At 42.2% G+C, this 24,569-nt stretch overlaps 1 long non-coding RNA gene, 2 other non-coding genes and 1 pseudogene across 4 annotated transcripts; all 4 read left to right on the top strand.

The window, feature by feature from the left end:
- Positions 1 to 275: 275 nt before the first annotated feature.
- LOC101018433 lies at positions 276 to 2,127 on the top strand. Of its 2 annotated transcripts, none has more exons than XR_646200.2 (6): positions 276 to 409; positions 923 to 971; positions 1,073 to 1,149; positions 1,234 to 1,307; positions 1,652 to 1,721; positions 1,946 to 2,127. It is a non-coding gene; the product is annotated as an uncharacterized LOC101018433 (long non-coding RNA). The 2 variants fall into 2 exon arrangements; XR_646201.4 differs by having other exon boundaries at positions 335 to 413.
- LOC116275566 lies at positions 1,445 to 1,514 on the top strand. The gene has a single exon (XR_004184683.1). It is a non-coding gene; the product is annotated as a small nucleolar RNA SNORD50 (small nucleolar RNA).
- LOC116275565 lies at positions 1,777 to 1,849 on the top strand. Its single transcript, XR_004184682.1, has one exon. It is a non-coding gene; the product is annotated as a small nucleolar RNA SNORD50 (small nucleolar RNA).
- Positions 2,128 to 5,605: 3,478 nt separating the features above from the next.
- LOC101019143 lies at positions 5,606 to 22,841 on the top strand (annotated as a pseudogene).
- Positions 22,842 to 24,569: the final 1,728 nt, after the last annotated feature.

Genomic DNA, 24,569 nt, shown 5'->3' with positions numbered 1-24,569 from the left:
TTGGGTCCACTCTCAGACCCAATCTGTCCTGGGCGAACTTGGCTTGTGGCAGGCGACAGCGTCGTTTCCAACTGCGGCTGTTTGAATTCTGGCGCCACACCCGCGCCACGTAGGGCCAAGTCGGGCGCAAGACTACCAAGCTACGCTTCGCAGTGCGCCTGCGGGCGCGCGCCGGGAAATGGCCGGGCGCGCGGCCGGCCTGCGGCGCGCGCGCCACAACGCGGGACGGGCCTTGGAAGAGCCTCCGCGCGCGCTCCCGCTAATTCGCGGCCACACCCCTGTCTACTTCCATGTCCAATAGGTGTGAGAGGGCGGGGCAGCCTCGTTCTGACTGGGGAGGCTATATAAGGAGCTACTGGCTGCGCGTCTCGGTCTTTTACGTAGGCCTTCGTGATCGCTTGGTCGTGTGGTAGGTAAGCGTTGGTGTTGCGGGCGAGTACTGGAGCAAAAGGTGGAGGTGCAGGCCGAGTTAAGAGTTTTGATAGTGTGAAACCATCTTAGTGTAGAGCTTAGAGTGCTGAGAGTTGAAAGCTTGCACGTGGGAAATGTGCAGCCCGACCGCCACATGTACTGAGATCGAGTCGTGACGGCCACAGGCTCCGAGTTTTGGCGTGAGGAGAACGCTGATCGGCCACGGGTGCCGCGCTTGCTGGCCTCTGGCATGTGCCTGAACGGCGGCGGAAAAACCACACTTAATTGGGGCAGAGGGTTAGTTTTAAGAGCAAGGGGCCTTTACTAAAATGGCGAAGACCTTCCGTCGGCGTTGTTTTAAAACGGGCAGCCTCAACCCTGCATTGAGACTGAGCTGTTCGAAGGCGGCGTTGTGTGCAATTCGGATTAATGAAGGGGAAAGGTTTTGTGTGGAAAAACACCTTGGAGTGTGACGTTTCTGCGAGAATACTTAAATATCGGTTTCCCGCAGGAACAATGGCGCTGTCGTGGCCCAGCAGAGCAGCTCTGAATATGCAAAGGTAAGAGCTGTTAAGCTTAGTTACCAAACTAAAGGAGTAAACCTGTTGATTTACAGGAATAGGAACTGTTGCATCGTTTGATACTTACTTTTTTTTGTTAGATACATGAAAGAATTCCAGAATATGCGGGAGAATATTTAATGGAAAACCGCTTGGTTAAACCTGACACTCTTCATGGGTATGTGTTGTTTTAGTACTTTATAATAGAGCATAGTATTTAATCCACACCTAGACTAAATCAAATTTTTTTGTCATTGAACAGCATTCTGGGTGTGGACTATCAGCCAGTGAAGATAATGAATGTCGGATGTCACTGACTAGCAGCTTCATTTTGAAGTAGGTTGTATGGCTTAAAAGTTCTGTAGTATTTGTACTATAATACTTGCCTTTTACCTTTACCTTGGCTTATGGTCAGTGTCACAGAAGTGCAGTTTAATGTGTTAATGTGTACATATACAAGGTCTGATTGGTCTAATCAATGATGAAACCTATCCCGAAGCTGATAACCTGAAGAAAAATAAATACGGATTCGGCTTCTGAGATTAAGACCAATAATTCAGAAGTGGAGTAAATTTTGTTGACGGGATTTTATAACAGTTGTGTTATAAAAGATCCGTAAAAGTTTATAACAGTTCTGTTATAAAATCCCGGGTTGTTTTTTTTTTTTTTTCTGCCAACAGTGAGGGTCGCTGTCTGCCCATTGATAAGAGGCCAGATTGTCTTGGAAGTTCCAAAGTTGCAACGATTTCTGTAAGTGGAGTTTTTCTGTTTGCTTAGCGATTAGTGAATATTGTGTCCTTGGTCTTATCTGTGATGATCTTATCCCGAACCTGAACTTCTGTTGAAAAAAAAACTTTTACGGATCTGGCTTCTGAGATGGACCATTATAAGGACAATACTTTTTTTTAATGCTTTTACATAAGCTGTTGTAATGTTGGTAGTCTTGTAAGAATCTCATGTTTTTCCTTTTCTAGGGCTAGTGCCACGAGGTTTACTTGACTGTTGTATGAAAAGCTGATAAGAAAACCATCCAGAAAAAAAGCTCTTCGTTTTACAAACACGAAAATAAAACATGTAATTTTGGATTATGTTGTTTTTAATTATTTTAAATAGGTCCTGAAATAACATGGCGGGCATTAAATGGAAAATCCACTAACCAGCCTTGTAATCAAATTACTTTGAACGTTTCGGGTTTGTGCAAGGTACAATGTAAGGGTTTTTGGATCAGTGTAAGAGTGGAGAGACAGGAATTAAAAATGATTGTTACTAAGCAAATCATGAAATATTTAGTTTCAATGTGACTGTAATTTTGAAAGCCCGGATGCTTAAGTTGAGAAGTAGGGGAATGAGACACAGAAAATAAGAAGAGTACAATAGAACAATAATAGCAGTTTATTAACTATGGTCATGAGGGAAGCTCACTGATTAAACAAGAATCTGGTAAAGACATTCAGGCTTGCTAAAATCTAGGAAGGAAGAGGTCGTTTGGCAAGATGGGTTACATAATACTATCTGATACTACCACATAAAATGAGAGAGAAGCCTTAGGCATGTAACGTTACATTTGGAGATAGAAAATACACCTTCACTATGAAGGTAGTGTGTGTAAGATGGCAGTGAAAGCAGTGTTTGCATTTATACCCTTGATCTCCGATAACCCTTGCCTGCTAGACATAAAACTATTAATCATTGTTTTTCTCCCCCTTCTAGAACTTCTACATAAAATTTTAAGATCTGTGTTTCATTACTTCAAAAGTGCCTAGAATAGGGCCAGGCACTTAATGTTATAGAATATGTGGTAAAAGACTATTCATATTCCACAGTTTTCAGGGAAGAGTGCCATTTCCCTTTTGTCAAAGCTGGCAACCAAGACAAAGTTATGAAATAGACTATTTGCTTTCGAGCCCTCTGACCTCTTTTTCTGTAGCTCCTTCTAACTCCCTTGCCTCCCAATAGATCTTTTAATATGTCACATTTTCTTAGTTGATATCAAAATTAGTACTCCACATTTATATACACTGGCCTGTGCTAGGCTCTGCCAAGACTCCTGAAATAAAACACCATTTTGTCAATAGTGGCACAGGATGCCAAGGAAAAGTCAAGCTATGAAGAATTCTTGAAAATAGAACAAGTGGATTTGAGTTTAAACCAGCACAGATATTGGGAAAATAGGCCCAAGAAATACTGAGCAAAGACAGTATGGTTCAGAGTCTGAGAGACAAATATTGAGGATTTGGGTACCAATAGGGTGGATGTGTGTGGGACAGAAAACATGTTATAAATACCCTTAAGATTCTTGAGCAAGGGAGTTAGAAATGTAAGAATATCCTGTAATTAGAGTCAGATCCAAAAAGGTTTAACTTGAATGGAATTGAACTTGAAAGCTCAGTTTTGGTTACCGACTCCTTGATGGCAATTTCTAATCACACAGGAGGCTGTTAGTCTGTAATAGCCTCCTAAAAACTCAGGCAATATTGGTTAAGATCAGTTGCATAAGTTCACCCTCCAGAGCGTATCTGCTGCTTGGGACCAGGTGCAGTGGCTCATGCCTGTAATCCCAGCACTTAGGAAGGGTTGCTTGAGACCAGCCTGGAAACAGCAAGATGCCATCTCTACAAATAAGAGAACTAACTGGGTGTGGTGATGTGCACTTGTTCCAGCTACTCAGGAGGCTGAGATAGAATCACTTGAACCTAGGAAACTGAAACTACAATCAGCCATGATTATGATTGCACCTCTATGCTCTATCGTGAGCAACAGGCCAGGCTAAAAAAAAAAATCCTTAAGGACCTAAGGAGCTTGACTATAATAATTAAACTGGGATATCCTTGATTCTGATTGGCTTCAGAAGTTCAAAGGCAATTTACATGTGTCTGACTTTAGTGACTTCAGCCAACAGGAATTTTCCTTCTGCCTTACACCAGGCTTCCAGGTAATCTTAAAATATAGTAAGCTCAAACCTACCATTTGGTGCTTTCTAAAATTAGTTCTATTGCCGGAAACCCAATATCCACTGTGCTTGGCTCCCCAGTCAAGTGTCCTGTGAACTAACACATCAATCCTCACTGCCCAGTGTGTATGAAAGAGCTTTTAGCTGTTTTCATGATTTTTGTAACAGTTCCCCAGTTGGGATTAGAGCCTTTCTTTGAATTTCAGCCTACTAGAATAAACTGCTTATCTTTTGCTAGTCCTTTTCTGGGAGTAGGACCCTCCCTACCTTTCCAAAAACTTGGTTCTGGATCCAAACAATACTTATAACATAGTACTTAGTTATAAGTATATATTAATATGCATGACTTAACTGAATATTACCACTCCCTCTGATCTTACTCCACCCTGTAGAATAACATCATTAGAGACCATCTTGGGGCAGAAGAGGATACCTTTTCAGTATGAGAACTAGACTCCTCGTCTTACTCTGATAAGTCCTGGTCTCCCCACTGCTGAGGTCTCAGCATGCCATGTAGCTGAGTTTATCAGAGTTACGAGGGTTTAATCAGAATCCCAAATCAAGTACAGTCCAGTCCAACCTATTTGAGAACTTTTATCTTTTCTTGTTACTTCATTTATTATAGTTATCTTCAAAAGAGCAATGGAAAAGGCACTTCAGAATATGCAAAAGATCTGTCATTTGAAGGGGATAATTTACAAATGTGCATCACTTCACTGAGATCAGGAAATTGTTTTGTCCTTACCTCCTGTAGTGGATATAACTGATGTACAAAAATGTGTACATTTAAAAAGTATGCAATTTGATGAGTTTTTTTCATAGGAATACACTCATGAAACCATTAACAAGATAATGACTATATCCATCACTTCCAAAAATGTTCTCTTGTTAGCTTGATTTTGAACATGTTAAGTTTAAGATAGCACATGATATTCAAATTGGGATTTTTGAGTAGTTATAGAGGTCCACAGTTCAGAGGAGAGATCTGACTAAAATAAAATTGGGAGTCATCGACATATGGAAGGCATATTTAAAGCCATAATATTAGATGAGATCACCAATAGAGAAAAAAAGGTGTCCAAGAGTTTAACCCTGTGGCCTTTCAGGATTAGGACATTCCAGGTTTATTCAAATCCTAGAGAATAATTTGTGCCAAGGGACAAAAATCAGAACACAGGAATCTGCTGCCAAGTTCAAGTGCCATATTTGTTAGGAACAGAAACTAAGTAGAAAACCAAGGATGCCTGGAATGAAATGAGCCAAGAAAAAGAAGGATGAGAACCAAGCAAAAGTTGCTGGAAATTGCCTTGGATTTAATACAGACCATTAGTCAACATGAAAACTGAAGAAGTTAGTGTCTGATCATGACTTTGCAAAGTAACAAACAAAGTGATCTTCAGGAGAGAATAAGATGAGGAATTTAGGAGGTATGATAAGGCTTTTTCATCGGACCCTGCAGATTTGGAGAAAATGGAGCTGACCATGGACAAGTTATAAACTTGCCTAGCATTGATAAAGTATCAGCAGAGGCTGAAAACCACTAATTTTAACAAAGATAATCAGCATATTCAGTATTGTGTGGTGCTTATCTCCTTGGGAGCAAAAAGATAAGACTGGATTAATCCAAAATCAGAGATAAACTGACCAGGAGGAGCAGAGCAATAATGGGCCAAGAGTATTGAGGATGCAGGTAAAAGTGCTAAAATTACTGTATTGACCTTGTAATCCCAAGCTGATCAGGGAAGGGAAAAAAAAAAAAAGGAGAGGGCTGGAAAATTGTCACAGGTAATGACAGAGGATCAGATGTGCCATAGAAACGTGCTGCTGAAAACAAGGTAGAATAAGCCCCTCTCCAATTATACTATGGAATGAGCCATGTAACATGTGATTATTGGTTTCTCCCTTCTGGACCTGGAGTGTCAGTTCTTCTAAAGCAGAGACTTCCCTTTAATCTCTGTTTAAACTTGGTGCCTAGGACAATGTGTTGGCATCCATAAAATACCGAATGGAATGGAGTTCAACATGTTTTTTAGGGTGGAACTGGTGGCATGATTTAAATTATCCAAAAGAGACAGAAATGAGAAAAGTCAGAAGCTGTTGTGTCCTGACTGTATACCCCCAAAATTCATATTTTGAATACCCCAAAACGAAGTATAATGTAAGCCCAGAATCACTATAAATGATGAGATTCAAAAGTCAGAATTGAGATATACCCCAAAGAACACACCTTGCTATTGCCCTAGAGAATTTTAGTGTGTTTAATGCCTGTGTTCTTATTGATGCAGTTAAAGTGACCAACTATTAGCAACAAACCCCAAATTGTCCTTTGTACAAAAATAGTTTATTAGGTCAGGTGCAGTGGCTCATGCCTGTAATCCCAGTACTTTGGGAGGCCAAAGTGGGAAGATCGCTTGAGGCCAGGAATTTGAGACCAGTGGGCAACATAGCAAGACCATCTCTACAACGTGTTAAAAAGTAACTGGGTTACTTGGAGGATCTGGCTATGTGGCAGCTGAGATGGGAGGATTGCTTGAGCCCAGGAGGTCAAGACTACAGTGAGCTATGATTGTGCCACTGCACTCCAGCTGGGCAACAGTGAGACCCTTTCTCAAAAAAGAAAAAGTTATTTGAAGTTATTTGCACTGTGTCTTTATTAGGCTTATATCCATATTTTTTATAACTGGAGGCCATACCATCAATAAAAACACATTTAGTGCATTAAAAAAGATGGATATGAGCAGTAACAAAAATACAGGCCAAATAACATTATCATTGTTATCGTCATTAATTATTTTAGAGACAGGGTCTCACTCTATCACCCAGGCTGGAATGCAGTGCCTAATCATAGCTCACTGCCACCTTGAACTCTTGGGCTCAAGGGATCCTCCCACTCAGCCTCCCAAATAACCAGGAGATCCTTCAGCATGTGCCACCAAGCTCAGCTGATTTGTATTACTTTCTGTAGGGATGGGGTGTCACTGTGTTGCCCAGGCTGCTCTTAAACTCCTGACCTCAAGTGATCCTTCCAGCTTGGCCTCCAAAAGTGCTGAGATTACAAGTGTGAGTCTCCTCACCAAGCTGCCTTTTTTTTTTTTTTTTTTTTAAAGCAATGAGAGCTCACTCTGTAGCCCAAGCTGTTCTTGAATTCCTGACCTCAAGTGGTCCTCCTGCCTCAGCCTCCTGAGTAGCTGTGATTATTGATGTGAGTAGCCACACCTATACTAAATAATTTTAATCAACTACTTTTTTTTTTTTTTTTTTTTTTTTTGGAAACAGACGTGCTCTGTTGCCAGGCTGGAGTGCAGTGGTGCCATCTCAACTCACTGCAACCTCTGCTTCCTAGGTTCAAGCGATTCTCCTGCCTCAGCCTCCCAAGTAGCTAGGACTACAGGCGCACACCACTATGGCCAACCAATTTTTGTAGTTTTAGTAGAGACAGGGTTTCACCATGACCTCGTGATCTGACCGCCTCAGGCTCCCAAAGTCCTGGGATTACAGGTGTGAGCCACTGCACCCAGCCGCAACCTGTACTTTTGTATAAAAGTAGTTGATTAAGGCCAGGCATGGTGACTCACACCTGTAATCCCAGCACTTTGGGAGGCCAAGGCGGGCAGATCACTTGAGGTCAGGAGTTCGAGATCAGCTTGGCCAACATGGTGAAACCCCATCTCTACTAAAAATACGAAAATTAGCCTGGCATGGTGGCATGAGCCTGTAATCCCAGCTACTTGGGAGGCTGAGGCAGGAGAATCGCTTTAACCCAGGAGGCAGATGTTGCAGTGAGCCAAGATCACGCCACTGCACTCCAGCCTGGGTGACAGAGCAAGACTCTGTCTCAAAAAACAAAATAAATAAAATAAAAACTAACAAAAGTACAGTTTGGGAATTGTTGCTAATAGTTCATTAGTTTAATTGCTTCAATGAGAACATTAGCATTAAACACACTAAACTACTCTGGAGCAATAGTAAGGTATACTCTTTGAGATACATCTTAATTCTGACTTGAATTTCATTGCTGATGGAGATTCTGAGTTTATGCTACATTTCTTTTTCAAAAGTGAATGTACATTGACTAGCCCTTAAAAAAAGAGAAAAAAGCAGCCAGGCATGGTGGCACGCGTGTAATCCCCGCTACTCGGAAGGCTGAGGCAGGAGAATCGCTTGAGCCCAGGAGTTTAAGACCAGCCTAGGCACAGCAAGACCCCGTCTCAAGAGAAAGAAAGAGAAGGAGAGAAAGGGAGGAAGGGAGAGAAAAACAAAGGAAGGAAGAGAGGGAGAGAGGGAGACAAACATTGTTCAGTTTGGCCACATGCCCAGAAATATTAGGATAGTTTTGAAATTCATGGACTTGTCCCCACATATTGATATAGCTCACTTTCTTGAAGGATGTTGTTTGCTTTCAATTCAATCTGTTCCTCAGAAGATTGAACCATACTGATAGACTAAGTGTGTGATGATTCAGAAATATACTAAGGTTTGCAGTCATTTGTTCATTGAACAAATATCCTGAATGCCTACCATGTATAGGTACTATCCTAGGCACGACAGATACAGTAGTGAACCAAACAAAAACCTCTGCTCTTGTGGAACTTATATTGTAGGAAGACGAGAAGGACATTATATAATAAATAAATTATAAACTATGTTAAAAAATGAGAAGTGACACAAAAAATAGAATATGAGATATTGGGAGTGGGTTTGGGGAGATAATTAGTATTGCAGTTTCAAATGGGGATTCTCTCATCTAAGAGGCAATTGAAGTAAATGGGGTTGACAGAATAGGCTTCAATGAAAAGGTGAGATTAATTAAGCAGAGATTTACATGTGTGCGTAGCTCAATCTCTCACCTAACAGAGGGTGAGAGATTGATCTGTGCATATATCTGGGAAAAGTGCATTTCCATAGCAGTGGCCCATAAGAAGGAGCATGCATAGTGAGAAAGGAAGCAAGGCATGCAGCTTATGTAGGGCTTAATGTGTCATTGAAAGGATTTCACTCTTAGTCAAATGGGAACCACTGTAAAAGAAAACACAGAAACTCCAAGTATGATTCATACACATCAAAATCTACGAACCCTACCCCTAGGGCCCAGATTGTGGCCTCTAAATACCACTTACCACTAAAAGGAAATAGATCTGAGACAGGAAATGTACAAGATGAGCTTGTACCTTGCTATAGCAGGTAGCAAGACTGTTAGAGTTGTGTTAAAAGAACTCAGGAGGCCAAGCACGGTGGCTCATGCCTGTAATCACAGTGAGGACTTGAGGTCAGGAGTTCGAGACCAGCCTGGCGAACATGGTAAAACCCCATCTCTACTAAAAATACAAAAATTAGCTGGGCATGGTGGCAGGTGCCTGTAATCCCAGCTACTCAGGAGGCTGAGGCAGAAGAATCGCTTGAACCTGGGAAGCGGAGGTTGCAGTAATCCGAGATCTCACCACTGCACTCCAGCCTGGGTGACAGAGGGAGATCCATCTCAAAAGAAAAAAGGAACTCACGAGTCAACTTGGAGAGTCTTTCACTTTCCAAAGATGGAAAATTTGACTATTATTGAGCTGTAATAGAGAAAAAGACATAAAATGTCTTCAAATCTATGAATTCAGAATGATGCTTTTAAAAACTGAATTTAATAGTGTTAAAGGACGCTAATCATCAGTTTCAGAACTGCAAATAAAGGGACTTTCCAATACCAACTATACTGACATAATCAAATAAAAAGTGATAAAAAGTTTGTCTTTATTGATATATTCCAGTTAACAATGAAAAAAGATTGGCGTAATTCGATCATCATTTTGCAACATTCTAATGAATTAATATATATAGGCAATAAATATCAACAACTGCTAACATCCAAAAAAGAGGTGATGAAATATTATATGTCCCTGAAGAAAGAATTTGACACTGCCTATTTCAGACTCTTGTCTGAAAACAATAAAAATGAATATGAATTTGATAAAGCCTCTGGATATAATTACCAATTTACAGATGACAGAGGAAAATGTTAAACTACATTACAGAGATACAATCAGCAAAATCCAGACTATGGAAAACTCTACAAATGATTTCTATAACAAATAAATTGCAAGGAAAGAAACCAACAAGAGATGAATGGGTAACCTATAAATCAGGAAACTGAAAAGATATATCAACATTCTCAATGTTTGCATCCCAGTTGGATTCTCATTCAATATTGTAAAAAAAAAAAAAAGATAACATTTATGAGATACATGCTTAAATACAGGCTATTTCATGTATCAAAAAATAATTGGGACTTTGTTAGGTGTGATAATGGCATTGTGGCTCTTTTTGTTGTTAAAGAGGCTGTATCTTTTAGACATACTGAGTTATTTATGGATGAAATGATTTGATGTCTGAGATTTGTTTCAAAATAATGCAGAAAACAAAGGAAGTGGTTGAAGGGTATAGATGAAACAAGATTAGCCTGAAGTTGATAATTGTTAATGTTGGATGATGGGCACTTGGGAGTTTATTATACTCTTTCTCTATTTTTGTACTTGTTTGAAATTTATAGAATAAAATTTTTTTAATCTGTGAATTTTTTAAGTTGACTTAATTTCTAACAAGATACTGTGTTTCTTCACGATTTGATTTTATTGTGTTCTAGCTAGTGCTGTAACAGAACAGGGCCGTTTCCTGCTGCCACAAACATAGCCCACCTGTCCATATAGATATATAATGTCTTCATGATTCTACAGTGCTCTCATGTGTTCTCCTAGTGATTAAATTCAGAGTATTCCAGTCAGAGCATATGCTTTAGAGACACTTTACATGCATTAAATGAAATAATGCAGACCAGGTGAGGTGGCTCACGCCTGTAATTCCAGCACTCTGGGAGGCTGAGGTGGGCGGATCACCGGATGTCAGGAGTTCAAGTCCAGCCTGGCCAACATGGTGAAACCCCATCTCTACTAAAAATCTAAAAATACAAAAAATAGCTGGGTGTGGTGGCAGGTGCCTGTAATCCCAGCTACTCGGGAGGCTGAGGAGGCAGGAGAATCACTTGAACCCGGGAGGTGGAGGTTGCAGTGAGCCTAGATCATGCCATTGCACTTCAGTCTGGGTGACAGATGGAGACTCCATCTAAAAAAAAAAAAGAAAAAGAAATAATGCATATAAAATGTTTAATATAGTGCTTGTCATCATGCATTAGCTATAACTGTTAATAAAATTGGGTGTTTCAATGTATATCAGTAAACACAATATTGTAAGCCACTACGTTCGAATAAGTTAAGTGCATCAGATTCCTTCAGTTAAAAAAATATGTGATCTGTGAAGTCAGGAGTTTGAGACCAGCCTGACCAACATGGTGAAACCCCGTCTCTACTAAAAATACAAAAATTAGCCAGGCGTGGTGGCACACTTCTATAATCCCAGCTACTCAGGAGACTGAAGCAGGAAAATCACTTGAACCTGGGAGGTGGAGGTTGCAGTGAGCAAAGATCGTGCCACTGCACTGCAGGCTGGGCCACAGAGTGAAGACTCTTGTCTCAAAAAAAAAAAAAAACGAAACAAAAAACCCCAGCACGGCATGGAGTGATGGCTCACACCTATAATTCCAGCACTTTGGGAGGCCAAGACACACAGATGACTTGAGCCCAGGAGCCTCCCAAGTAGCTGCAACTAGCAGGCACATGCCACCACACACAACTGGCATTTTTTTTTCTTTTTTCATGGAGACAAGGCCTCTCTCTTTTACCCAGGCTGGTCTCAAATTCCTGGACTCAAGTGATCCTCTCACCTCAGCCTCCCAAAGTGCTGGTGTGCTCCCACTTCACTTGGCAAGGTGAAGGACTCACAGCTGGAGAGTTTAATGCCAGCAAAGGATGTTTTGAGATATATGTGTGTGTGATATATCTATATATATAAAAATATACACATATATGTGGGTGTTACATATATATAACACACACCTATAATATATATATTATATACATTATATATATATATATATATTTTTTTTTTTTAAGAGACAAGGTTTCTTGCTGTTGCCCAGGTTGGAGTGCAGTGGCTTGATCACAGCTCACTGTAGCTTCTAACTCTGGGCTCAAGCAATCCTGCTTCAGGTTCCCAAGTAGCTGGGAGTACAGTAATATGTCACTATGCCTGGCTTCAACGTAATAAAACTTTCCAAAATATACTTTTTATATTTCAACATATCTTCCATACATATCTCTTAATAAAACGCCATCTCTATCTTAAGATGCTTTTACTCGAATATAACATCAAACCCAAAATGGCTTAAACTATACAAATTTTTTTTTTTTTTTTTTTTTTTTTTTTTTTTTTTTTTTTTGGAGACAGCGTCTCGCTCTGTCACCAGGCTGGAGCGCAGGGGCATGACCTTGGCTCACTGCACTCTCCGCCTCCCAGGTTCAAGCGATTCTCGTGCCTCAGCCCCCCAAGTAGCTGGGACTACAGGCGAGCGCCACCAGGCCCAGCTAATTTTTGTACTTTTTAGTAGAGACGGGGTTTCACCATGTTGGCCAGAATGGTCTCAATCTCTTAACCTCGTGATCTGCCCGCCTCGGCCTTCCAAAGTGCTGGGATTACAGGCGTGAGCCACCGCGCCCGGACTTTTTTTTTTTCTTTCTTTCTTTTTCTTTTTTTTTTGAGACGGAGTCTTGCTCTGTTGCCAGGCTGGAGTGCAGCGGCTCCATTTCTACTCCGCAACCTCCGCCTTCCGGATTCAACTTCCACTTCCCGGGTTCAAGCGATTCTCGTGCCTCAGCCTCCCGAGTAGCTGGGATTACAGGCGCGCACCACTAAGCCCAGCTAATTTTTGTATTTTTAGTAGAGACGGGGTTTCACCATGTTGGCCAGAATGGTCTCGATTTCTTGACCTCGTGATCCGCCCACCTCGGCCTTCCAAAGTGCTGGGATTACAGGCGTGAGCCACCGCGCCCAGCCCACGTTTTTTTCTTTTATGAGACGGAGTCTCTCTCTTGTCGCCCAGGCTGGAGTGCAGTGACATGATCTTGGCTCACTGCAACCTCTGCCTCCCGGTTCAAGTGAGTCTCCTGCCTCAGCCTCCCGAGTAGCTGGGATTACAGGTGCCCTCCACCACACCCAGCTAATTTTTGTACTTTTAGTAGAGACGGGATTTCGCTATGTTGGCCAGGCTGGTCTCGAACTCCCGACCTCAGGTGATCCGCCCGCCTTGGCGTGACCCACCACACCTGGCCAAATTTCTTAGCTCTTGTAAAAGGAAGCTCAGAGGTAATGAAAGTAAATTGATGTAAGGGCTCAGTTATTATATTAAGAACCCAGATTTGTTCCATTTTCCGCTCCATCATCCTAGGTCTGTAAGTTTTGCCCTCAGGATGGCTTCCCTCATGGTCACAAACTGGTGGCAGTAGTTCCAGACATCGTATCCAGACACAACGTTAGCCAGAGGAAAGGAGGGATTATCTCTTATTTTATTCTTCTTGAAAATGAGGAAATCTGTTCCAGAAATTTCTGACAGACCACACTTCACAGCTCATTTACCAAGATTAGATCATATATCCATTACTAAACTACTTACTATGAAGGAGAATGGCATTACTATGATTGATGTGAACCAGTCATTTGGGGAAAAAATGAATGTTGGGGTGTCAACCACCATGGCTAACACGACATCTTATGCACTCCTTTTTTTTTTTTTTTTTTTTTTCCGAGATGGAGTTTCACTCTTATTGCCCAGGCTGGAGTACGATGACATGATCTCGACACTGCAACCTCCACCTCCCAGGTTCAAGCGATTCTCCTGCCTCAGCCTCCCGAGTAGCTGGGATTACAGGCATGCACCACCACGCCTGGCTAATTTTGTATTTTTACTAGAGACAAGGTTTCTCCATGACCGTCAGGCCAGTCTTGAACTCCTGACCTCAGGTGATCTGCCTGCCTTGGCCTCCCAAAGTGCTGGCATTACAGGCTGAGCCAACGTGCCCGGCCTTAAACACTCTTCTACCTGAGTATAAGTGACTAACTGGGGCTGGGCACGGTGGTTCACACCTGTAATCCTAGCAGTTTGGGAGGCCAAGGCGGGTGAATCACTTGAGGTCAGGAGTTGAAGAACAGTCTGGCCAATATGGTGAAACCCTGTCTCTACTGAAAATACAAAAAAAATTAGCTGGGTGTGATAGTGCATGCCTATAATCCCAGCTACTCGGGAGGTGCTTGAACCCAGGAGATGGAGATTGCAGTGAGCCAGGATCAGGCCAGCTCATTTAATTTCTATCATGACAATTGTCAACATTATTAAAAATTCTCCTACTCATTCTTTTCATTGGCAATATTGAGAGCATTTTCTTTTATTCTTTTTTTATCCTTTTTTTTTTTTTTTTTTTTTTTGAGACGGAGTCTCACTCTGTCACCAGACTGGAGTGCAGTGGCATGATCTCAGCTCACTGCAACCTGTGCCTCCTGGGTTCAAGCAGTTCTCCTGTCTCAGCCTCCTGAGTAGCTGGGACTACAGGCATGTGCCACCATGCCCAGCTAATTTTTGTATTTTTAGTAGAGACAGGGTTTCACTATGGCCAGGATAGTCTCGATCTTTTGACCTTCAGATCTGCCCACCTCAGCCTCCCAAAGTGCTGGGATTACAGGCGTGAGCCACTGCGCCTGGATTATTTTTTAATTTTTTTTTTTTTTTTTTGAGACAAAGTCTCACTTGGTTGCCCAGGCTGGAGTGCATGCCACCACACCCGGCTAATTTTTGTATTTTTAGTAGAGATGGGGTTTCATCATGTTGGCCAGACTGGTCTCGAACTCCTGACCTCAAGTGATCCACCTGCCTCGGCCTCCCAAAGTGCTGCAATTACAGGTGTGAGCCACCGTGCCCGGCTGCATTTTATTTTTGTAGATATTAAATGGTTATTTAATCAATTTTAGAAATTCAGGTTGCCTTGAATTTTATCAGGATGACAAAGTTTATAGTAATAAATAGTCCAAATGTTTAATGGTACACTGGTTATCTCTGGACAGTAGAATAATCTCTAGCTAGTGGGTTTATATTACCATTAAAAAATTAAACCTTTCTGGTAATCTATCCTCTCATATCCATTTGCAGTCATTCTAGTCTACACTACCCCCCAACATGGCCCTCTCTCTCTCAATCTTTCCACTGCACAGTCTACAGGGATAAGAAACTACCCCCATATCCTCGACCTTTTTTTGTGGGCATGCATTTCTTCCACCTCCTTGCCCTAATTAAAATCTGATTCTTCCCTCCTTAGGGTACTGCTTTCTCTTGCTGCAGCTTGCTTCCTTCCTCAGGTATGAAGTTAAGGTTAGTATCTTCCTTGCCCTGTACTGCCACTTCTTTTTTTTTTGAGACACAGTCTTACTCTGTCACCCAGGTGGAGTGTAATGGCACAATCTTGGCTCACTGCAACCTCCCTCCCAGGTTCAGGAGATTCTTATGCCTCAGCCTCCCTAGTAGCTGGGATTACAGACGCATGTCACCACACCCAGCCAATGTATGTATTTTTATTTTTTTATTTTATTTTATTTTTTAAGATGGAGTCTTGCCCTGTTGCCCAGGCTGGAGTGCAGTGGCACGATCTCGGCTCACTGCAGCCTCCAACTCCCAGGTTCAAGTGATTCTCTGCCTCAGCCTCCCAAGTAGCTGGGATTACAGGTGTGTGCCACCACACCCAGCTAATTTTTATATGTTTAGTAGAAATGGGGTTTCACCATGTTAACCAGGCTGGTCTTGAACTCCTGACCTCAAGTGATCCACCTGCCTCTGCCTCCCAAAGTGCTGCAATTACAGGTGTGAGCCACCATGCCCGGCTTAATTTATGTATTTTTAGTAGAGACAAGGTTTCGCCCTGTTGGCCAGGCTAGTGTTGAACTCCTGGCCTCAAGTGATCTGCCCGCCTCAGCCTCCCAAAGTGCTGGGATTACAGGCGTGAGCCACCATGCCCAGCCTCCCTACTGCCACTTCTTAACAATTACTCCTCCATCTTTATGTAAAACCCCTTGATCTTTTCATGTTCATGTCACCTGGCTTGTCACCTTTTGTCTTACTTCAAGGCTATCATTTTCCTACTTGGTGGTTACTGCCCCTTATTAATTTTGAAGAGTTTGAGACCAGGTTCGTGGCTCTATTCTGTAACATCTATTTCTAAATATTCACAAGTCAATGTCCAAACAATTTGGTTTATCATTTCTTTGACTTCCTCCACTTTCTCCCTCCACTTCCTCCCTTTTTACCTGGGATTCCACTGTCCCATAGAGAGCCATGGATAAAATTCAAGAAGTCTGTGAACTTGGACAGGGGAAAATATGTATACTTTTACTAAACACTAACTGAAATTTAGAATTTCCTTCAATAACAAATGTAGACTGTACACCCCAGTAGTACTAGCAATATCTATGGGTTTGTCACCAATAGAAAGCACAGCTGTTTTTTTCCAAAGAGTCATCTGCATCCCCATGTTTATCGCAGCACTATTCACAATAGCTAAGATATGAAGTAAACCTAGGTGTCCAACAACAGATAAATGGTTAAAGAAAATTTGGGCTGGACTCACACTTGCAATCCCAGCACTTTGGGAAGCTGAAGTAGGAGAATTGCTTGAGCCAAGGAGTTCAAAACCAGCCTGGGCAACGTAGCAAGAATCCATCTCTACAAAAAATTTTAAAAAATTAGCTAAGTACAGTAGTGTGCGCCTGTAGTCCTAGTTCCTTGGGAGGCCGAGGTGGGAGTATCACTTGAGCCCAGGAGACTGAGGCTGCAATGAGCCATGCAGTGAGCCATGATAGCACCACTGCACTCCAACCTGAGCAACAGAGCAAGACCCTGTCTCAAAAGAAAAAAAAAAAAAAGGAAAACGTGGTGTATATATACACAATGAGCTACTATTCAGTCATAAAAAAGATTACATCATGTCATCTGCAGTAACATGAATGGAACCGGAAGACACTATGTTAAGTGAAATAAGCCAGGAACAGAAAGTTAAACACAACACATTCTTACTCATATGGAAACTAACAAAAGTTGATCTTGCCGGGCACAGTGGCTCACGCCTGTAATCCCAGCAATTTGGGAGGCAGAGGCAGGTGGATCACCTGAGGTCAGGAGTTCGAGACCAGCCTAGCCAACATGGTGAAACCCCATCTCTACAAAAAATACAAAAATTAGCCAGGTGCGGTGGCGGGTGCCTGTAATCCCAGTTACTCGGGAGGCTGAGGCAGGAGAATTGCTTGAACCCAGGAGGCAGAGGTTGCAGTGAGCCGAGATCGCGCCATTGCACTCCAGCCTGAGGGACAAGAGTGAGACTTCGTCTCAAAAAAAAAAAAAGTTGATCTCATAGAAATAAAATGTAGAACAAAGGATACTAGAGGTTGGCAGGGCTATGGGAAATGGGAAGATAGGGAGAGATTTGTTAAAGGATATAAAATTAAGGCTGGGTGTGGTGGCTCATGCCTATAATCCCAGCACTTTGGGAGGTCAAGGTGGGTGGATCACCTAAGGTCAGGAGTTTGAGATCAGCCTGACCAACATGGAGAAACTCTGTCTCTACTAAAAATACAAAAAACTAGCTGGGCATGGTGGTGCATGCCTGTAATTCCAGCTACTCGGGAGGCTGAGGCAGGAGAATCGCTTAAACCTGGGAGGCGGAGGTTGTGGTGAGCCGAGATTGCACCACTGCACTCCAGCCTGGGCAACAAAAGTAGAACTCTGTCTCAAAAAAAAAAAAAAAGATACAAAATTATAGCTAGGTAGAAGGAATAAGTTCTAGTGTTCTATACCACTGTGGGATGACTATAGTTAAACAATAATATATACTTTCAGATAACTTGAAGGAGGATATTGAATGTTCCTAACACAAAGAAATGATAAATGTTTGAGATGATGGATGTGCTAATTGCCCTGATCTGATGACTATACATTATATATATTGAAACATCACTATGTACCCCCACGAATATGTACAATTATAATATGTCAACTTAAAAACATTTAAAAGTGAAAAAAAAAAAAATCCAAAACACACAAGGAACTGAGCCAGCATGAATAAGAATTAGCAAAATCTTCAAACCTCAAGACTAGACTCACAAGGACTTCAGATACAGAAATTTTAAATAAAAATTATGAAATGAGTATGTTAAAATGTGTAAAGAAATAAAGGGAGACATTGGTATATGATACAGAAATAAAAGACCATCAAAAATAATTCGTATGATATGAAAACAATCAAATAGACATTCTGGAATAAAACATATATAATGGACAGGAGTGAATATCCCTAGGCTCCTGACCTCTCTGCATTTACAAGTAGTCTGAGCGAGAAAATGCTGGAAGACCTCAGAAGCCAAGTGGAAGCCCCAGAGTGAAGCCAGGAGGGCCTTCATTTCAGACTCAGCAGCTGCCCACGGTCGTAGTTGACACACTGCTGTAGCATGTGTGCTGCCTGAACACTGACTGGCCACCCCCACAGCCCAGAACGCTGGCATCATCTGTACTATCAGCCCAGCTTCCTGATTGGTGGAAATGCTGATGATTAAGTCTGGAATTAATATGGCTTGTCTGAACTTTTGAGTACCACGCAGAGACCATCAAGAACGTGTGCACAACTCTGGAAAGCTTTGCTTCGAACCCCAATCTCTAGCGGCTAGTTGCTGTGGCTCTGGACACTAATGGGCCTGAGATACAAACTGGGCTCACACAGAGCAGTGTCCCCATGGAGGTGGAGCTGAAGAAGGGAGCCACCTTCAGATCACACTGGATAATGCCTACATGGAAAACTATGATTAGAACTTCCTGTGGCTGGACTACAAGAATATTTGTAAGGTAGTGGAAGTGGGCAGCAAGATCTACAGATGTAATAACTTATTTCTCTGCAGGCAGAGCAGAAAGGTACTGACCTCCTGGTGATAGCAGTGGAAAATGGTGGCTCCTTGGGCAGCAAAAAGGGTGTAGACCTTCCTGGTGGCTGTGGACGTGCTTGCCATGTCAGAAAAGGACATCCAGGATCTGAAGTGTGGGGTAGGATTGGATGTGGATATGGTGTTTGCCTCTTTCATCCACGTGGCATCTAATGTCCATGAAATTAGAAAGGCAATTATTGCACATTGGAGCAAGCTGCCCACTTGCCCACCGGAGTTAGGCTCTTACCTTCCCACAGGAACTAAGACCCACAGCTATTTTTATATATCTTACAGTTCAGATCAGACACAAATATGTAAACCTCTACATTACTTCTATGTAGCAATTATGTTTCTCTTTAAGCCTGTCACAGATTTTGTTATTTAATGCAAAGAAGCACATATATTACTATGGGACACTTTTGGTTTGTTTAAATATTTTGATAGTTGTATATTAATGTAAAGGGTTTCATTTGTAATCTTGTACAGACGGTCCCCAACTTACAATGGTTCAACTTATGATTTTTCATCTTTACAATGGTGTGAAAGCAATACATTTTCAGTAGAAACTGTAGGTCAAATACTCATAAAATCATTGTGTTTTTCACTTTACTGCAATATTTAATAAAGCATATGAGATATTCAACATTTTAACTTTGCGTTAGATGATTCTGCCTAATTATAAGATAAAATAAGTGTTCTGAGCACATTTAAGGTAGACTAGGAAAACTATGATATTCAGTAGGTTAGTTATATTAAATGCATTTTCAACTTACAATATTTTCAGTGGGGTTTATTGGAACATAACTTCATTGTAAATTGAAGAGCATCTTTTATGCATTTTAAAATATTTTTTGAGAAGGGGTCAATAGGCTTCATCAGACTGGCAAAGTCGTCTATGGCAAGAAAAGTTAAGGACCTCTGCATTTCATATCAAATTCTACTTGTTTTTAACTTCCCTTCCTATCCAGCCTAATTTCAAGGTTTAATGGTGGCCCTCTCATGCAATATTCCCAACTTCCTTACCCTGTCTTCTTTCCTGGGCAACTACTGAAATCACTTTTGCAAAAATTATAACAATGAGAGAAATCTAACATAACTGACTCTATCTTGCTTCTAACCTCACAAGGCCTAACTACTCTTGCTCATTCTCGGGCACAGTTCAAACTAACTATGGGAAGAATTTAGTTGATAGTTTAAAGCAAGGATGATAGCAGTCCCTTCTTAAAACTAACCGCTTATTGTTCAGGAACCAAAACCGCCTCCCTAAAGCTAATGAAAGTCCACAATGTTAGAATTATGGGAGTGGCCTGAATTCTGTGAAGACGTAGACACAGTTAAACGATAACAAGCCATTGTACCCTAGCTTACTTTTCTGTAATTGTTTACTGTTCAGGAGTTACATAGCTGGAGGTCACAAGATTTGTAACCCTAATTGCTCCTATAAATAACATTACTATTGTAAAATCTAAAACTGGTCTTTGAGATATTTTTCAGACTTCGGCATCCTGGCAGATGCTAGCTGTACCTGTGGCCCATGCCAAAGAACTGACTCTATGGGTCCTGTGATTCCCTGACACCCCCCCACCCCATGCAGAAACTGATTCAGGGCACAAAGACAGCTTCAAAGTCCCTATGATTTCATCCCTAATCAATCAACAGCATTCATTCTCTAGACCCAGCCCACCAAATTATCCTTCAAAACCCTAGCCTCTGAGTTCTCTGGGAGGAAGATTCAAGAAATATCTCCCATCCTTCCATCCAGTTGCCTTGCTATAATTAAACTCTCTGCTGCAACACTGCTATCTCATTGTATTGGCTTTTCTGTGCAGTGGGCAAGAAGAATCCATTGGTCTGTAACACTACCTGGAAAAACCTAGCTATGGATTGATTCAACCAATTGCCTTTCCCAATAACATGCCAGTATTACTGAGCCTTGCTGCCTAAATCATACAGCAGCGCAGACTTATGCCACCATAAATTTATGGTCTCCAACTCAACCAGCTTCTCAATACTACAGGCAATTCTTGTTTCCCTTATCAGTTTTCTTTCTTTTTTTTTGAGACGGTGTCTCATTCTGTCACCCAGGCTGGAGTGCAATGGCATGGTCTCGGCTCACTGCAACCCTGCAACCTCCGCCTCCCAGGTTCAGTGATTCTCCCACCTCAGCCTCCTGAGTAGCTGGGACTACAGGCACGTGCCAACACACCCAGCTAATTTTTGTATTTTTAGTAGAGACAGGGTTTCACCATGCTGGCCAGGCTGGTCTCAATCTCCTGACCTCATGACACATCTGCGTCAGCCTCCCAAAGTGCTAGGATTACAAGCATGAGCCACCGCGCCCAGCCACTTTGTCGGTTTTTGTTCCTCAGACTTCCTTTCTCCTCCACATCTCTTCACTCCTTCCTCCCCTATCTCAATTCTTTCCTCACCTAAAAATATGATTTTACCTCCCTCTTCATGGAGAATTTTGATGTTGTCAGACAACACAATTTCCTTACACCAGTTTTCACATGTATCCACTGTTTTTCATTCCCTCTCACTACAATAGAATGGTGTCCTCTGGGGTAAGGCAAATTTCTCCTCCAGTGCTCTGAATCACATTCATTCATTCATTCATTCATTCATTCAACAAATACAGAATTTACTAGTTTGTTATAGGTTGAATTATGTTTTCCCAAAAAAGATATGTTGAAGTTTAATCCCTAGTACCACAGAATGGAAATAGGATCATTGCAGATGTAGTGAGTTAAAATGAGGTGACGCTGGAGTAGGGTGGGTCCTAATCCAATATGACTGCAGTCTTTATAACAGAGGGCCATAAAAAAGACAGACACAGAGAGAACATCATGTGACGATAAAGGTAGAGGTTGGAGTTATACACTACAAGCCAAGGAATGTCATAGATTGCCTGTATACCACCAGAAGCTGAGAAGAGGCAAGAAAGGTTTCAGAGGGAGCATGACTCTGCCAACTTTGATTTCAGACTTCTAGCCTCCAGGACTGTGAGATAACAAATTTTGGTTGTTTTGAGCCACCCAGTTTGTGGTACTTTGTTATAAAAGCCCTAGGAAACTAATGTGCTATTATCAGCACAAAACAGTAAGCAAAACAAAGATCCCTGCCCTTGCTGTAGAGCTTAACTGCCCTTCTAAAAGCCTAGACATATAGATTATCTCTTTTTTATCCTCTCTTTTCTACTTCTCCCTCTCTTCTGGCTCCTCTCACTTTTAAATGTCCCAAATCTCTTTATATAAAAATTATAATATTCCTTGCCTTCAAGTTTCCTTCTAGCTACCAAGTTATTCCACAGTCTTCTTTTACAGTCACATTTCTTGAAAGAGTTGTCTACACCTGCCTTGTATGCTGATCTACTCACAATGTAGCCCACTGCATTCTCATCTTTGCTTCCATCACTCCACTGAATTTGTCCTTGCCAACGTCAACAGTTAACAGTCTTAGCCACCACTTTTTTTTGCCTTGATTATTATAGTGCCCTCTATATTGGTCTTTTTGCCTCTGCTGTGGCTCTCAAAGTGGGATTCATGGGCAGATGACCTGTGCAGTCACCCAGGGCTTCACACTCAAAGGGCTCCATGCTTGGTTTTAAGCTCTACTATTGCCAACTTGAAATTCTTAATAATTTTATCTTTAAACTTGTATTTTGTAAGTGAAGCCCAATGGGACAATAGAGCACATGTGTGAGCAGGGGAGATATATGCAATATGTGTGCCTACCATTTTTTGCTGTTCCATTTCCATACAGTAGCCATGATGCCTCATGAGCACAGGATTCCAGTGGACCCATGATATGTGGGAGTTCAGTAAGTCTCGAAGTGAGTACAAAAGAAATGTGCTGAGTCTCAGTGAGCACAGAAAAGCCATGCTTTCCACTGGGGAATCAGATCTTGCTTTGAAGAAACAAAGAAGGCAATGACATTCTAAGAATCTTCAGGGCCAGGAGTGGTGGCTCATGCCTATAATCCCAGCACTTTGGGAGGCTGAGGTGGGAGGATCACCTGAAGTCAGGAATTCAAGACCAGCCTGGTCAACATGGCGAAACCCCATCTCTACTACAAAAAATTAGCCAGGTGTGGTGGTGCACACCTGTAATCCCAGCTACTCGGGAGGCTGAGTCAGGAGAATCTCTTGAACTCAGGAGGTGGAAGCTACAGTGAGCCGAGATGGCACAACTGCACTCCAGCCTGGGTGACAGAGCAAGACTCTGTCTCAAAAAAACAAAAAACAAATGTTTCTGAGACTTGCCAGAGCCTTCCCTTACAGTTGCATTTTACACAATGATACTCAAAAGGAAAAAGGGATCGGGAATCCAGCCTGCACTCTGCCTGTCCTGCTTTGCATCCTGACATGGGGGTGCAGTAATGACCTTACACCAAGGAAAAGAAGCCACTATTTTGGGGCCCCCACTTGATAGTAGTGTCTAATCTCCAAAGTGCATGCAAATCAATTTAGGATCTGCAGATTCTTCTTTAATTGGTCTGAGATGAGACCTGAGATTCCTCATTTTTGCGCACTCCCCAGGGGTGTCCATGCTGTGTCCAAGGACCACATTTTGAGTAACCAAGCTTTAGAGGACCTTGCTCTTGGATTTCTCATGCCATGCCACTTTGACATGAAAACCCATTTTCAGCTAGGCATGGTGGCACATGCCTGTAGCCCCAGCTACTCAGGAGGCTGAGGCAGAAGGATTGCTTGAACCTAGGATTTCATGTCCAGCCTGAGCAACATAGCAATACTCTATCTCTTAAATACACACACACACACACACACACACACACACAATTCTAGTTCAGTTACCCAGGACTAGGTATTTTCCTACTCAAACAGTTGAAAGTTCACTTCTAACTGTTTGCTGGGAGGAGAGGGAATGGTGAATAGAACTTGGATTACTAGGACAGAGTGTTCAGATGTATATGGACAAAAAGCCCTTTTTGGATAGGGTGGAGTTCAGGGTGGGAAAAGAAGGGGAGCAGGCTTGAAGTTATGTGCCTACATTGAATTCTTTTTTTTTTTTTTCTTTGATGGAGTCTCGCTCTGTCGCCCTGGCTGGATGGCTGGAGTGCAGTGGCACAATCTCGACTCACTGCTACCTCCGTCTCCCGTCCCGGGTTCAAGTGATTCTCCTGCCTCAGCCTCCAGAGTAGCTGGGACTACAGGTGAGTGCCACCACGCCCGGCTAATTTTTATATTTTCAGTAGAGACAGGGTTTCACCATATGGGCCAGGCTGGTCTTGAACTCCTGACCTCGTGATCCGCCCGCCTCGGCCTCCCAAAGTGCTGGGATTATAGGCATGAGCCACTGCGCCCGGCCACCTACATTGAATTCTGAGTCCAAGAATTCTAAATTGGTACCTGAATCTTTGAGGTCACTATGAAGTTATATAAGTCAAGGTAGAAGGGTAGAACACTTTCTCTTTTTTTTGAGATGGAATCTCTCTGTCATCCAGGCTGGAGTGCAATGGTGCCATCTTGGCTTACTGCAACCTCCCCCTCCCAGGTTCAAGCAATTCTCCCATCTCAGCCTCCCAAGTAGCAGGGATCACAGGCACCTGCCATAATGCTCGGCAAATGTTTTGTATTTTTGTAGAGATGGGGTTTCACCATGTTGGCCAGGCTAGTCTTGAACTCCTGACCTCAGGTGATCCGCCCAACTCGGCCTCCCAAAGTGCTAGGATTACAGGCGTAAGCCACCATGCCCGGCCAGAACACATTTTATTTATTGGTTGGTTAGATTGGTCTACAGTTTTTAAA

This window comes from Papio anubis, chromosome 6 (assembly GCF_008728515.1).
Source record: "Papio anubis isolate 15944 chromosome 6, Panubis1.0, whole genome shotgun sequence".
Classification (NCBI taxonomy): Eukaryota; Metazoa; Chordata; class Mammalia; order Primates; family Cercopithecidae; genus Papio; species Papio anubis.
The sequence above is the reverse complement of the archived record's forward strand: the minus strand, read 5'-3'. Positions and strand labels throughout refer to the sequence as shown.